This window comes from Anomalospiza imberbis, chromosome 15, assembly GCF_031753505.1.
Source record: "Anomalospiza imberbis isolate Cuckoo-Finch-1a 21T00152 chromosome 15, ASM3175350v1, whole genome shotgun sequence".
Taxonomy (NCBI): Eukaryota; Metazoa; Chordata; class Aves; order Passeriformes; family Viduidae; genus Anomalospiza; species Anomalospiza imberbis.
The window spans coordinates 5,416,557-5,433,683 of record NC_089695.1 but is presented as its reverse complement, the minus strand read 5'-3'; the positions used below and the strand labels follow the sequence as shown (position 1 = coordinate 5,433,683).

General features: G+C 38.0%; 1 protein-coding gene across 16 annotated transcripts in view; it reads left to right on the top strand.

Moving 5' to 3' along the window:
- The window catches only part of TENM2 (teneurin transmembrane protein 2), a 1,085,256-nt gene that overhangs the window by 443,364 nt on the left and 624,765 nt on the right, over nucleotides 1–17,127 (top strand). For all 16 annotated transcript variants that reach the window (XM_068205619.1, XM_068205638.1, XM_068205636.1 and 13 more), the window contains one exon: nucleotides 16,372–16,418. The gene's annotated coding sequence lies outside the window, so the exon portion shown is untranslated. The remainder of the gene's footprint in view (nucleotides 1–16,371; nucleotides 16,419–17,127) is intronic.

Genomic DNA, 17,127 nt, shown 5'->3' with positions numbered 1-17,127 from the left:
AGGAACTGAACTATTCAAATTTTGTATCCAGCTGATTGGGAAATCAGTGTTTATGAAAAGGCAGCACTTACCACTTATATAGTTGTAAGAAGGTAAAGTGGTGCTGTTTAAAAATGTAAGGGGACATTAAGATGGAAGACATAAAATAAATAAAAAGTCCATAGGGGAAATGGAGAATAATCGGAAAGAAAGTCGATTACTTCATTTTACAGCTGACAATTCAGTGATGTTTCTGTTTTAATATTATGTGCAAGCCAAACTGCCAGGTTTTATTTATCATCTGATATAACTCTAGCTCTGGTCCAGGGTACTGGAAAACCTCTCTTGTAGAGTTTTACCTCTTTAACCTCAAATGAAAACTGGCATTCCATCTGGATAGTGTCCAATGTGTCACATTTTGGTAGTCATCAACCAGCTCGCCTTATAAATCAAGAGCACTGATTAAATAATCAAGATTTTTGAAATGCCTTGAGGGAGCTGTATGTTTTTTGCATCAGTGATTAGTATTCAGTGGTAATACTGAAATCTATTTGAGCTGCAGCTATAAAACTGCATTTTGCATACTAGGCATAATCAGAGAGATTATATTCAGAAAGTGTGCTTCCCCTAAGACAGCAGAAGGTTATGACTTTTGCCACGGCTCCATTGTTAGTTTAAGTGAGCTTTGTCCTTGCTGTTGTTCAGCCCTTCATTCACCAGAATAAAATCTTTTCTGCAGCTGTGTACTGGGAAAATGAAAACTTTAGGTAATAACTTTCATAGGGCAGCTGGTTAAAGAAAACTGTAGCCCCTGAATAGAAAGCAATTTTAATTAAAGATCTTTTTAGTTATTAAAGCTCAGTTTATATTGTGTCATTTCTTTTGTTGTTGCAAGTTAGCATTTTGTCATTTAAATCATTTCCCCAAATCACATATTACTGGCAACAAGAGGGGCTGCAGTTTACAAAAGAGACAATAGTTATTGGCTGCAGGAGAGACTGGCTAAGAAATAAGTTATTGTTCATATCAAAAAATAGAATCTAAGTGTTATATTCAGTAATGAACTTGTAAGAAGTACAGCAATATAAATCAAAAAATGCTTTCTTGAAAACCCATGCTCAGGTTGTGCAAAACTTTGCAGGTTGTGTCAGTTGCTTCTGCCTCTCTCCTCGTTTCTAAAGTGGGGGTTCTGCCCCTCTGGTACCTGAGTGAGAGAGCAAACTGCCCCAAAGGCAGCAGTGACAGGTGCTGAGCTGCCTGGGAGCTCAGGGCTGTTCTGCACACATGGAACCTTCCTGGGCAAAGCTGAGCATGCAGTACCCTCCTTTCTGCAGGCTCATCTTCCCAGCTCCCAGGCAGAGAGGTTTTAGCCAAGTGAAAGTGTAGCTTGTTGCCCTTAAGCTGGGCTGCAGAGAGTCCCTTGGACAGTGCTGTATTTTCCCAGGCTTGTTAGGATAGCACGCCATGGTCTTAAAAAAATTACATTTAAATTATCCTTACCACAAACATTTAAAAAGTAAATAAAAATAAACCAACCAAACAAAACCTTGCAACTGTCAAATGAAAGTTTATGCCTTGACATGGAGCTTTGCCATACATGAATCCATATATCTTGTGTAACCCTGCAGTGTGATGTGTAACAATAATTAACACAGTCTGCATAAGTGGGCTTAGTGCATGCTCATCACTGGCCTGGAGGTGATGAGAGATGATGGTGTACAATGATTTGGAAGGGGAAATGGAATTATGATTTGGGGCTGATCTGTCTCCCTTCCTTGCCCTGCCTTTGACAGATGCTCTGACAGCCCCCATATCAATTTGGAGCCCACTGGAAGGCAATGGTATCAGTTCCAATGCCCATCCTGCCTACCAACAAATCTCCAGATCCGAAAACAGGGGGGGTTTGGTGCTGCTGCTTCAGTTAGACTTAGAAAGATAATTACTTTTCCTGCAGGTTTTGCTTCTACCCTTAATTTATTATGACTACAACAATACCTTCATCTGCTAAAACCAGAGCTTTCTCCCAGGAAATGGAGAGCCTGAGTCTTTTCACTCAAGTCACTCTCACAGTCCAGCTGAGGTTCTGCCATGATGCAGAAGGGGATTCAAGCCTTATTCCACAGGTGGGAAAGGGCACCAGAACTCTCATGGGCTGTAGCACAGGAAGCCTTTCCTTTCAGCTCTGATCTCTGCACTGGGTGTGTGCTTAGTGTTAAAGGGTGCCTGGGTAAAAATGCAGTACGTGAGGAGAGGGATGTGTGTGGTGAGGGAAGTGGGATGAGCCTGGCAGGGCCCCATTCTCAGGCACGTGGGTGGATTTCCTGAGAGCCAGGCCAGGCAGGCAGGGAGCTGGCTCTGCCCAGGGCTGTCACCTCCCCTGCAAGGAGGGACAGGCTGAGAGGGGCTGACTTGGCACAAAGGCACACTGAGGATCAAGTTAAACATGCTCACACCCTAACCTGGCCCAAGTGTACCCTCTGCCCTCCTATCTAGTGAAATCCTTCCAGGTGGACCAGGTGGAGGTCCTTCCCTGAATCCAGCCTTTAGGCAGAAAGCAGTACTGCACATGCTGCTCCAGATGGGAGACTCAATGCATGTGGAGTATTATCAGATTCCACAATGAAAGGAAGTGATGAAAGGTGTTGTTGCTGCATTGTTTTGATAAACGCATGAAAACATCATCATAGGCACACACAAAAAGCAGAGAAAGCTTAGGATAAAAGTGTGGTTTCTAATAACCCTCCCTTCTCCTTGTCCCATGATAGGAGTGGCATTGCCAAATAGTCTCAGTTGTGGTCAAAATCGTACAGTCATTAAGATCAGTTTTCTAGAGTACTCAAGGAGAAGCTGGTCTCAGGTGAGAAAAAAAAAAAAAAGGATTAGGAAGTAAATGCAGATATTGTGCAATTTAAAACACACATATTTTTTTAGGGCAAACTCATAGCTAACTCTACTGGCACGTAATGTGTTAGAGTATGTGGAATGTGACCTCTGCATGTTCCAACTGAATGCTTCTGCATTTCATACAGTAAATTGGAAATTAAAGATGTTTGATCCTCTCCTAGCATTGTTTTTGTGTTTGATGAATATATGTCCTTCAAGTGCTCTGTTTGTTGGCTATCTGACACTGATGCAGACTTTGCTTGTCTTACTTTTTAAGACAGGAACATTTTTACCCTCTCAATTTTACCCTGATATAAAAAGAAATAGCATACCTTGTGAGAAGTTCAGCTACTTACTTTTTAAGTTCATTATTATTCAGTGCTGTTAACTTCCAAGCTACTGCAGTTACCAATTTACTGTTAATCAGTACAGGATCTTCTAGTGTGGCTAAATCCTCCTTGTCTTTATTTTCCTAAAATTAATACCATATAATAATTTGTCATTGATCCTTGTTTCATCACTTTCCTTTACTTGATTTCATCCTGTTGGCATCAAGAATTATGGACCATTAGCTTTTGAGGTATTTATTTATATATATATATATAGGGTCAAGCTTTACAGACTTGTCATTTAACTATTCTGCAATGCCACTTTTCTACACAGTGGCTCCTTTCAGTTGCTGTTCACTCAGTAGATCTCCTCTCTCTCTTACAGGCTTGCTGCTTTGCCTGGAAGTGTTTTTCTCTGGTTTTATGGCTGCTTGAAAAGCAGCTGCTTTTCAAGGGTTTCCATGGGCTTCCAATTCAAGCCTTCTATTTCACCTGAAATACATGTACTTCTCATTGGCTTTATTTGGGTGTCTTTAACAAAGACTTAGTGAAGTTTTTTTTTTGTTTTTTTTTTTTTTTTGCTTTGCCCTAAACTGTGATATTTTCATTCTTCAGCTTTAATTGAGTTACATCTTGGAATATGTAAGAGGTAAAGTACGTGGACAGAGAGGATTCTTAACAAAAGGATAGAAAGATAGTTTTGTGGTTTGGTAGAAAAATCAACTTTAGAGATTTAAGGGCTCATGTGCTGGGTACAAAACATTACTAACTGATCTCAGGAAAACTCTCTGCTGAGATTTGTGAATGTTTTGGTAGGAGTGAGCAGGGAATACTGAGCAGAGCCCATTGATGTGGGTATTTTAATTTGTGTGCCTCTTAGCTTAATACAGAACATTAAATTACTCTGCTGAATAATTAGGCATTTGTCAAGGAAAATAGATACTTATTAATGGATGGTTTGCCATGTTTCATCCTCTCCACCACAGATATGCTTACTATGCTATTGTTTAGCATGCAAAAAGTTCTCTGCATTCATTTACTCAGTTATGCACCTGAAATCTCATTCCCTTTGTGTCTGTATGTACAAACATTTGACTCCAATTTTCCTATTTTTTTTTAGCTATAAGTTCTCATAATTTACTAACATTATTAGATTATGTATTATTGTGAGTAAATGTTTTCCTTGTGCTATCTGGAGCACTGTGTCCACTTCTGGGCTCCCCAGTAGAAAAGAGATCTGGAAGTACTGGAGAAAGTGCAGCAAAGGGCCACGAAGGTGCTGAAGGGGCTGAACCATCTGCACAGGAGAGCTGGGACTGTTCAGCCTGCCCAGTATGTTAAAAGGAATGCTTGGGGGTCTCGGGAAGGTGTGTGAGCTCCTCAAGGGGGGCTGTGAGGAAGATGGAGCCAGGCTTCCTTCAGGGATGCTCCAGTGGCAGGCCCATGGCAATGGGCACAAAGTGAAGCACAGGGGGCTCTGGGTCACTGTGAGGGGCACTGATTTTTATCATATGAACATAAGAGATGTGATGCATTGTAGCTAAGAGCATGCAGAAGTCTTCAGTTGTACCTAAATGTTTCTTGTTACTGTAAAACCCCTTTTCCCCCTGATACTAGGGAAGAAGGGAGGCACTAATAAACAGGATTTGAAAGGGTTGAAAACTACAACAATAAGTGGTCTGAGTTTTTTAAGAATTCTACCTTAAACTAGTTTAAGTTACTTGTAAAGTTACTTAAAGGTAGTTACTTGTAAAGAATTATGTAAGAAATAATATATTCAGCAAGTAACATAAGTAATGGAATTATACAAGGATCAAGCACTGTTTCATCAAGGGCTGAACTCCATGCCCACTGAATGCAATAGTCAGACTCTTATGGGCTTTAGATCAAACATCAAATAAAACAGTTTGAATAGTGCTGTTTGACCAGTATAACTGCAAGTCTGTGTGAACTTAGTCTCATGCTGTGTTTCCAGCATATTATAATGATTCTAACATAATGCTGACATGCTATAGAACTTCAGACTAATGAACTCAGTGTATGTCAGTTTTAATTAATGAAAAAGCCCTTTTGCACTTATTTTGAACATCAGTAGACGTTTGTATCTCCTTTCCAATTCACATGCTACAAATCTTTATCACCTTGCCAACTCATGTTCTCCGTGCTAACCTGACTGGGTAAATTGTAAGTGGGATGTAATGGGATGTGTCGTGTCACAAATGCAGCTGCTCAGGGCAGGTACAATTCCCAGCCCTGCAGAATGAGGAGAAAATTCTGCAGGTTGTACCCAGACTGTAGCACCGACCACACATCCACGGCTCACACCTGTAGAAGGGCAAACAGCCCCAACAGCTGATAAAGTTTATAGAAGGATTGCAGGGAGAGAAGCCTGAACTCCCCCTGTGTGCTCCAGCCTGGCCGGGCACTGCTCTGGCAGCACTGCCTGGAGTGGTGGAACGTTTCTGTCTCTGAGAATCGTTCCAGCAGTAAAACACTGCAGTGACACACCAGGGCATTTTGTGCATTTCTGCTCACTTAGCTGGGTCGTTTCTCCACGTAGAGAGGAGGGATAGCTCACCTCCCTCTCAGAACAACTGCACTCCAGCTGGCAAACACTGCTCGAGCTGAACAATTCTGACAAGTATTTATAATAAGCTATTGCAGCTGTTCCAGCTCATTCTTTGCTTTTGTATGTCAGATTTTGCATTTAGTATTTTCTTTTATGATTTCATCTGTTATAGGAGCTAGATTACTCACAGATTCACTCCAAATAGTAACAACAAATTATACTACCATTAACAGAATTGTAATATGTTTCTACTAGTAATGAAATATTTTTCCACAATTTAGGCTACATGATGTGGAATAAACAGATATTCTGCTATTCCTTGGTGGCCTTGCTTCTTCTCTATAGGAGGCAGTGAGTCTTTCATTTCAGCTTGCTGTCCTCAAAGTTCATGCTATTTGGAGGCAAAGCTGTGGATGACAAACTACAAAGCTGACAGGAAAACATGCAAGGTTGATATACAAAACAAGCCACACTGCTCGTGCTTTGCCTGTCATCACTGCTTTCAGTAAAATGAATAATACTGCTCAGTCCAAGGCTCCTTAAGAGTTTCTTCAGCTTCCATGGAGGATATTACAATTCCTTCAGTCTAAATTTGGAACCTAAGAGCTCAGTTTTCTAAAACAAATTCAGAAAAGAACTCTTTTCTTTCCCCCAACCAAATTCATAGAAGAAAATAAGCTCATATAAGTTGTCCCCAAATTGAACAAAGCTAACAGAAATCGATGGTCCCTTTCACGAACTGTGAAAAATGCTGTGGATATTTCTCTGGTTTAACAACTGAGTGAAAACATTCTCTGTTCACCACTTTCTCTGCAAATTTTGCTGTAAGCACCAACAGCTTTACACCAAGAAGACCCAAAGGAATTTTCCATCAAAGAAAAACTGTGCATCACATGAGCAGGTGAAAATGTGATGGAGAAAGGTGTGATGTCTCTGTAAACTTAACCCATGCCAGCCTCCATCTAATGTGCAGTATTTTGTTTTATTTTCAAATTCCTGTGGATTTAGTAATTGAACATTATTCTTGTGGGAAAGTGATTGTTTGGCATTCAAGTACATAATGATATGCTAATATATCCTTAAGAAAAAAATAATCAGAATTCATCTTGTCTTTTTACATGCTTCGAATTGTGCATGTAATAGAAATGGATATTTAAAACATCTTTATTTCATTATCTCATTTATTACATTGTAGGTTGGCAACTAATTAGTATAGATATTTGAAGTTATAGATCGAGGAAACTAAATTAGTGCACTATAATATAATTAATCATAGAAAACTTTTGTTCAACAGCTAATCTATCAGCTACTTTGCTTCTTGTTGGTACTCATAACTCTGATTAAGATTTTCAGTACTTTATTTAATATCATAGCTTGTTAATATGAAATTCAGTGAAGTATCTACTATCTCTGAAAACATCCTGGAAAAACTTGCAATGAAAATCCTCCTGGTGCTAGACTTCAACAAGAAATAGCCTACAGAGACCACCAAGGGCCACAGTATGCCAGCAGTGCCTTAGCAAAGGATGCCTCAGGGTATCAGACATGCTTTTCATTTTTGCCCTCCCCTCTGGTTATCCTCATGTGTTTTCACATGTTCCAGCCATGAAGTATTACATCCACAGCTGAACGTGCTGGACAAAAGCAGTAATCTAAACCGGACCAAGATTCTTGCTTTAGAAACCTACAGCACATACAGAGACCTAGAGAGGGCAGGCTGGGGGTTTGTGAGCATCCCTGAAGTGCTCCCTTGTGCCTGAGAGAGCAGGAGAGGGCTCTGGGTTCAATGGGGCTGAGAGATCTCGTGCTTTCTCCTGGAATTGCCATGCTGCTCCCGTCCTTTCATCTACCAACTGAGAGGCAGAAATACATAGTAAGACATCAGAATTCAAAATTAATGATCCCTTCATAAAGTTCAGAATAATTGTTTGAGCTTCTCTGATAGAATGAATACATCAGTGGACAAGGGAAGGGCTACAGATGATATTTATCTGGACTTCTCTAAAGCCTCTGGCACACTCCTAAACTTCTTAAACAAATGTTTGCTGGTTTAACCAAAGCTACTATTTCAGAAACTTACTTACCTTGCCTATTTTCACTGCTAGTATAATTGTAAAGATTTATTAAATTGTGAAACTAAACCTGTAAATGCCTAATCTGTACTTTTATTATCTGTAGGATTTTATCCAGTCAAATAGTTACCACCTGCAACTTTCAACGTATGAATAAAATACCTGAGCAATCCTTTGGAAATGCCAAGTAAACAGAATGACAGGCTATTGACCAGTCATCAGGAAACACTGTTTAGTTCATTTACTAAATGTTAGAATATTTAAGTGAGTTGTTTTCACTGTAACATAGTGTTATTTAGAATATGCCAAAAGAAAATAACTATTTTTAAAATTCTACTTTTTGTTGGGGTAATATATTGGTAAACTTGTAAAATTCCTAGCTGTTGGTTTCACTGAGTCTTTTGTGTGAGTCTTTTGGTGCATTTTGACACAAACATAACCTGTCTTCATCTGTTCATGTGTATTTATGTTTGATAGTTACTTACAATTCATGCCCCAGTGGTCATTGATATAATTTTACTTATCCTGTCAGCCAGCTTTGACATTATCACATGACTCCAATTTGTTATTTGCTTTGACTAATGAACATCAAATAGATGAAGACTAAGCAAAGCCAAAAAACCTTTTTAAGAATAACAAACCAGAAACTGATAGAGTAGCAATAAAATATGTATAGCAAACACTTTCTCTTAACCAAAGTCCCCTTTATGGAATGTTTTAAAATGTTTTTGAATAGATTACCTGCTAAAGTAATATTTCTGACTCAAATAATGATATTAATACAATTGAACATGGGGGTTTGTTATAGGAGAACATAGGTTTTTAGAAAGTAAAACTAGTTTTCCTGACTTTATTTCAGTAAGGGGCTGGTATACTTTCTGGTATATATTTGGAGGCTTTTTTCTCCCCCCATACATCATTATCCTGTGTTAAATTACAGAAGAAAAAGTGGGAAATGGAATACAAATAACTGTGATATCCTGGTGAACAGCTACGGGTATCTTTCAGGATTTTATTTTGAAAATTGGATAATGAGGGAAATCCGTGAAAACTCAACACCCAATATATTTGTAAGAGCAGAAGGATATACATAATATAAATGCAAAATTTTCCCTTCTGTATATTCAGATGGATTTTTAGTTGCATTGTGTTATTGTCAAAAATTAATATTCGATATTACAAATTTGTATGACACCGATTTCTTTAAACACTAGTTTTGTAATTTGCACATAAAATAAATTGCATGTATGTGGAACATAGGCTTGGTGAGGCTGCAATAGTTTAGAGTTAGGTCTCCACCAGGATATTTATACTGTAATTTGCTAGTTTTCATTTTTTCTTAATGTTGCTTGAAAACAAAAAGCCAATTGCATCATTTTATGAAGTACACACTAAATGTCCATTTTACAGAGTCAGGAATCAGAATCAGAAATAGGTGAGCTCTGAACTCTGGTTTTCCTTTATGACACTGCTTGATTTCTTTGTAAAAATTTTATTTGCATGGAGATAATCTGTAAATCATCATGTGTCAACACATGAATGGACTTCTCCTTGTTAAAATTCCCAGTGACCTCAGCAGTCCCTCCTTAGTGGGAGCTGTGATGTGAATGTTAGCACACAGCAGCATGCCCATCAGAGGTCTCTGAAAAAACCTACAGATTTTTGATGTTTCAGTAACAGCTCCTGGGACTTTTCTGTTCCAGCTCTTATTGCTGCAGAGAAGCTGCACTGGTAATACCAATGGTGGGAAACAGTGAACAAAAATGCACTTTATGCTGTTCCCTTTAGGAAATTAATACGCCTGTTCTCCTCCTTAGGCCTTGATCTTGCTGTGAAATTAAAAACATGCAAGTCATAATTCTACTTAAACACATTGTTACTGACATCACTGGTGGCCAAATGCTGTCAGTAATCAGGCACAGGTATCTTCACTGTGTATGGTCTCACAAGTCAATCAATAGAGCTACAGGAATTACAGACTTGCAGCACGAGCAGGGCTTCCCAGGATCACCTGCTGAGGGCCAAAGGGGATCATTGCACTGTGTAACCTGACCTTCTCTCCAGCATATCTGTCATTTCATCCATTTACTCTGTTCTGAGCCCAATAACTTCTGTTTGACTAACACAGCTCTTCTCTATTTGCCTTTATATTGAGTTTCTTGGCCAAAAATCCATTACCATTTTAGTCAGGCCTGCCATCACCTAAAAGAACTTTTGAGGGTTTCTTGTACTCTATTAGAAACCTGCCATTGGGAATGTGGGACCAAGTTCCTTTCAGTAGCAGTGAAATTATCCTTGAGTCTACAGCAGGCCATGATTAGCAGTGTTTGTGTCAGGCTTTGGGATTCTTCTGTGTGAAATATGCATCAAAATATATTACTGCCTGCCTAGTTTCTTATTTGCAGGGTTTTTTTAGGAAGATTTAGGGAGATAACCATTTTTTAAGAAACTGGTCACATTAGTAAAAACTCAATGGTTCTGCAATTTTCAAATACTCAAAACACATTCTGTCACCATGCAGAGCCTTCCTCCCAGTCTTTTTTTTTTTTTTTTTAATCTTATTTAATTCATAACAACATCTGACAGGCTTCTGCTAGCATCAAATGATTTGAGAAGGATTTTTAAACAGGAAAGGGAGATTTGGGTGAACACAGTTTTGGACTGTGTGGTTGCTGCCACTGAGGTGGACATTGCCAGCATTCTTCAGCTTCCCAGATGTATATTGGCTCATTAAATCACTCTTGTTTAAAACAGCCATCTCTTCCAGGCTGTTAGAGAATTGCATTCCCAGAATTTATTGTTTGTCTGTAGTGAACTCTTCTTTAATATGCATTTAGGAGAAATGTCTTCACATCACATATATCACATAATCTTTTCTTTTTCCCAGGGGAAATTTTAGGCTAAACAAAAATATTTTTGATCATTGATACATAAAGTTAAACTATTTCAGTAAATATGATTCCTGTAATGTGTTCCTTAAGATATTCCTTATCTTCCCCATAAAAAACCCACAAAATAATAAAGCAAAGAGCAGATATCCCTCTTCTAGATCTCCTTGTAACTGAAGAGAGGAGGTTTTATCTTGCTGGCTGGCTTAGAGCTGCTCTTTGCTCCCTGTAAAGGTAATGAAGACTCAAAAATATGGCTGGATCTTTTAAATTAGGAGTCTCACTCTCCTCCTCACAGTACAGTTTGTGTTCCTGCAGACACTTGAGCCTGCTGGTGTGAGCACCTGTGGTGATGCTGTTTGTGGATGCAGTGGCACAACCCAGCCCCAGTTGTGTGAAATACACTGAAAGCACAAAATTAAATCCACAAACTGGCATTTTTTCTGAATTCTTTACACCCTCATTCAACAGTGGTACAATATTTTCAATAGCAATAAGGAAAACAATGGCACCTTCATGCACAGACTGGGGAAGGTTTTTATCTCCACAGGTGAGCATGAGAGCTTTAAGCATCTTGTAAAATTAATTGGAGGGGAGCTAACAGTTTGTGAACACTGCTCATGCCTGCCATCACTTCTGAGAAGTTGTTTTGTTATTTATTTAAAGGTGATCAAGCCTTTTTGGCAAACCTACTGCTTTCAGGTATTTTTAATACATTCACAGTACAAAGTATGTGAAGTACAGAGGTGTTTATAATGAGCAGCAAAACCCAGAGGTATTTTATTAGGCTGTGTAACTATTGCTTAATTACTTTTAATTGGTGAAATCACTAATTCTGGTTTATTTCTTTAATGTTTTAACCTACTACCTGCATGGCTTTTCATGAAGCATCCCTTTTGGATGCAGCTAAAGCCTTTCTCATTGGTTTTGTTCACAAACTTTTAAATGAATCTCAGGTATTAGTTTAGAGAATCATCACATAGTTTGGGCAGGAAGAGACCTTTGAAGGTCATCTAAGGCCAACTCCCTGCCCTGAGCAGGGACATTTTCAACTACAGTAGACTGTAGTTAATAGACATCTCTAGACGTGTACTTATGAGTCTCCAGGAACATGGTGCTGGTTTTATACAGCTTTTTGTGTGATTTTTTTAAATTAAATAAGCTTTTTCAACCAGCTCCTAAAAACCTGTTCACATAGAAGCAATTGCATATTATGATATCTATTATACATCTTTTATAAATCTATATATAACACCTGATATACCTGAAAGCAGTTGTCTCCAACAGTCTGAGAAACAACTAATTGATTTAGTTATTTTTTAATTAAATGTATCACTGTGAAGTCAGACCTAATGAGTTACTTCTTCAAATTATTTTCCCTTCTCAGACTGTTAGAATATTTATACAGAATTCTGTATATTTTCTTGCATCTAAATGAAACCATTGTTATTCATAACCTATTTAATATGAAAACCTACCCTCTGAAATTGATTCTAATATAAAAAGGTGCACGTGTGCACTGATATCCTTTCCTTGAGTAAAGCAGAAATTACCTTATTCATCATATTCAATTGTTATGGGTCTCCACTTTGAAAGAAGTTAGCCCACATAGAAAACTGGGCTTCACAGGAATAAATGCCTCTATAGAGATTTTCCTGGCAGGGAAAATCCACAGCTGCCAAACTGCAAAAAGGTTTTGGTAGACCCAAGAAGAATGGATTTCTATATGGGAAAAAATCCCAAACTGACCTGAAACCTTAAAAAGAAAACAAACCAAAAACTACACACAAACAACAACAAAAACCCACCTTGAAGATATTATTTTATTCAAGCAAAGATTAATCTCTTACTTTACCCAGTTAATCTCTACAAATGAAGTAGAAGTTCTATGGACAGAGACATTACAAATTTCAGGAATCCTATCCTTAAAGCACTGGCATCTGGTTTTAGTCAAATGTTGAATCTAATTTAAATTATTAATTTAATTTATAACTTTACATTATTTATTTAATGAATTTATTTACCAGTTTTTTGAAAGTATCCTAGGATTTTCTTGTAGAAGTGCTCATTCTGAGGGAAGTAATGCATTAATTTGGAATCCATATGGACATTAGTCTGCTTATATTCTCTTAGCAGAATAGAAATATTAGAAATAGCCAAAAAAACATGAGGCTATGTCATCAACTCTTCCTCTTCTAAAGAATAGAATTAACAGAAAAGGACACCTGCATGGATATTTTGTTAATATTTATTAACTCAAACCACCCTGCAGCTCTTTACTGAAGTAATGATTGAGAACAAATTCCTGGATTAATGAATGGAAGAGGGATGTTTTAAGAAAAAAATAAATAAATTGGCTATCCCTTTTGTTTTGTGGCTTTTAAAAAATAGGAAAAGGTTTGCTGGTTTGTCAGTGTTCATCCCTTCTGACTGGCTCCTCCTTGCCTGGCCAAATTCAGCCCTTGGGTAAGGGATACGGATTCTTCCACGTGAGGAGATTGCTCACTGACTTGGAGCTGCTCTGAGCTATGCTGACCTGTTTCCAGCTTTATGTGATGTTTAAGCTGGAGACTAAAACATCTTATTGGATGGTACCACAGACAAAAATAATCATGGGAAAATTCCTATTATCAGATAAATATTTTTAGTAATGAGAGAGCAGGATGTAGTCATGCAAGATGCTTAATCTCAAGGCCAACAACTCTTCAAATCACAATACAGTTGTAACATTTTCCATTTCCAAACAATGAGCAATCAAACATTAGCTAATTAAATGCTTTCAGTAGTGAAAGAAAATATAAAAATACATGAAATTATCAAATAAAAAAACCAAGTGACTAATTTGTCAGCCTCAGCATCACTTTACAAATAGCAGCAGCCAAGTTATCCCTACACTGCATATCAATCAATTTTACTTTTTACAGCTGATAAGATATTCTCTAATTAAATTATGTTTTAATTGCCTTTGACTTTCGGTGCAAGGAAAATGACAATATGCTTTCCATGAAAGTACTCCCTACTCATTTCTGTATGCTGTGACTGTCATTATGCAGTTAACAGTTGTTCCACAGAGGTATCAAGACTCCACATTTTCTCCTGAAATAGGATCCTGAAATAAATGTGATTTAGAAAGGGTTATTTTCTATATGCTAATATAATTCTTTTAATTGTTGGCAACACTGAGGTCTGCCCACTTTTAGTCTACTGCCATTCTCAGAGTTTTTCAAGCAGCATCTCCAGAGCCATTTGATCCTATGTGCGACTCACAGTGAGAATGCCAGTCGGAAAACACAACCTCTTGGTTTTCACACTGACTTACTTACTAATTACCTTTCAAAATATTTGGTTTTTATAAGGCTACCATGAAGTGCATCGATCAAAATCATACTGCTGCTTTATGATATGATAATGAAGTTAATCATAGCACAAAAATGTGTGTCAGTAAGAACGTGCCAGAATTAGGGCAGGAGACCCAGCTCAGCCTCAGCACAGGGACACAAGGGCTGCACTGGCAAACAGAGCAGGCCCAGGATGTCAAGGAGAACAAGCACCCTTCTCTCAGTGTCTGTTCTGCCTCTGCAAAGCAAAGGTGGGGGGAAAGAAGCAACAAATGCCTTGATAGTCCCCACACCTCAATTCTGAACACACAGGAGTGGTTTGGGTGAAGGCATTTTGGATGATTCAAACCAGAGTTCATCTTAATTCAGCTGAGAAGGAAAGGAAGGTAAGCAAGCTGTAAACAGACACTGGTGCAAGATATGAAAGCAAAATCAGAAAAACAATAAAGAAGAGACAACTTCTTTCTCTGGGCTTGGAGATAAGCAGAAGGAAGGAAAATTTGAAGTGCAGCCATATTGCATTTAGTTTGCTCTCTTACCCAAAAATTAATTTCTACACCAGTTACAGAGAAAACATCACCTCAAGATTGTACATAAAGGTTTTGGTCTCACTTTGACACAGTTAGTCAACATTTCACGTTCACTTGTTGCCATATGGACCTGATAGATGCTCCTTATATGCTTGATTTACAAATCAAGTCAGAAATGCTGCAGCTGTATTTTCCAGCCATTCCTCCAGTGAGCAGATAATGATATAGCCAGTGCTGGGATATTTGATGTAAGTAGTGGACTTTTCAGTCACTGCATGAGTCCTTAATCTCCCTAGGATCCACCGGAAGAAAATTATTTGATACGAGAGCATTTGATATTACAAGTTGTATTTAACATTTCAAGGCTCATTTGAATCAGCTCAGCTCACTGAACTGCTAAAGCACACAGGACAACATAGCCTATCCTGAGGAGAAACCTATAGAAGTGCTTAGTAGCCTAAAGGTATATTACAAAAAAATGAGTTGCTGAAGATGAGGCCCAAAATTGTATTGGTGCTGCTCATTTCAGATGTGATCTGACAGCCAGGCCTGGTGCATCACAGCACAGAAGGGTGGATGGCTCAGCAGCAGAAAATACTGCTGAGGTCTCTGTGGTGCACTCAGAACTTCTTGTGACAGAAATTCTGTTATGCCCCACAAATACCTTTAGAGCACAAGTTAGTGAAATTTCATATTGATGCAAAAATACTGTATTATAGCACTATATCCCCATTTCTTTTCCCCTGTTGTGATCCATTAGAATGTTAGAAAACTTGAGTTTTTAGAGATGTGCAGGCAGTAACATCTGCTTCCTGTGCCTTGGCACAGGACTAATGGCTGTTGCAAAACACTTCCTTGTAAGCATTCAGCCAGGTTTCTGCCCACAGCAAATAAATGAAAAAGGATGTTTCATTCTACCCATGTTAATGCAGTGTTTTGTAACCTCAGTATAAAATAGAAACAATAATTTCAGGGGTTATGTATTTTGTGGTACACTGAGGATGGAATACTAAACAGAAGGTTTTATGCCATTAGAAAAGTGTGTATTTCTACTTCTCAAGGAGCTTGGCTTCTAAGCACAGCACTGAGGCTTTCTGAGTGCTTTCTGCAGGTCTCTAATAAAGTGTGTGCTGACAAAGGAGAGACAATCCTAAGGCTTCTCTTGGCTGGCCCATTCTCAGGGATCCAGGGGGACAGATTTTGCCAGGGGGCCATTTATGTTAACAGGCCCAAAGGGTTAAACTTGCATTTATTTTCTAAGACCAGACAACTTTGGACAAGACACTTATTTCTGCTGGTGATATGAAGTGATGGCAAAGAAAAGACAGGATACCATGTGCACATTTTCTTCTCACAGTGTTTCTTAGAGTGACAACATGAGTCAGTGGTCTAAGAACCACAATTTCACAAAATTCAGAGGAATATAAAGATATTTTTACAAGAAGTCAGACTGCCTGATGTATCAGCTTGTATTTGTAGAACGAATAATTCTACACAAGAGTGGTACCTCTTAGGAAGCACAAAAGGATATGGTGATAAATCACCCAGTTCCTGTAGGTCTGCTGTAGGTTCTGAGAAGTCAGTAAAATTCTCTCTGTTAATCCAAATCAATTGTGGGTCATGTCCTAGATTTGTAATAATTACATTTAAAGTCTTGTGATTAAAAACAAGCCCTAGCTTCTATAAATACATTAGGAATTAACACATACCTTATGAGATCTTTCACAAATGCAGTCAATATGCATGGGTTTAATTTTTTTAATATGTGTTTTAATCTTTTTAGGCAATAATCAGAATCCAGAGGAAAAGGTTGCAATCTACAGGAAGCTGGTAGGTCAAATTTTAAAATTATATAAATGCCAGTACAATTAGAGAGAAAAAAATGTAAGCGGTAAGGTAATGAAACTTGCATTTACTGGATATTCAGAAAATATGCAAAATCATTTAAATTTACATACTGAGGGGGTGAAAATGTGGTTTAGCAGAGGCAATTAACATGAGAAAGTAAGACAGATGCTGTGCAAATAATTCATAATGAATAATTTCTTTGCTCCATTATGTGTTTGCAAGTTTTCCAAACAAACTAGTTTTTCTGATGTATATGTTCAAACTGTTTGCTGAATAATATCTATGCATAATTTTTTATGTAATTCATTCATAAGCAGAGCTTTTTGAATATTCAAGCTCTTTTTGAATGGGTATGTAGGTTGTACAACACATTTCTCTTTTCCAATTGGAGAAACATGACTTATAGCTTCTGCCATGAATAATCACAATATTTAACAATATTTGCTTCATTATTTTACCAAACATTCCTGCTAGTAAACTCATTTGTCAAGATAATCATGGAAAAAGAGATGCAAACAAAAGCAAATAAATTAGCCTGGCAACCTCTCCTTTCTTTCTCACTTGAGAAAAATAATTTGCACTGTCCATAATTCCATTTGTCTTCCATTAAAATATATGAGGAAGCTGGAAATGCAAAATCATAGTTTTAAACAGACTTGGGTTTCCTATGGCTGTGGAGTCACACTTAATG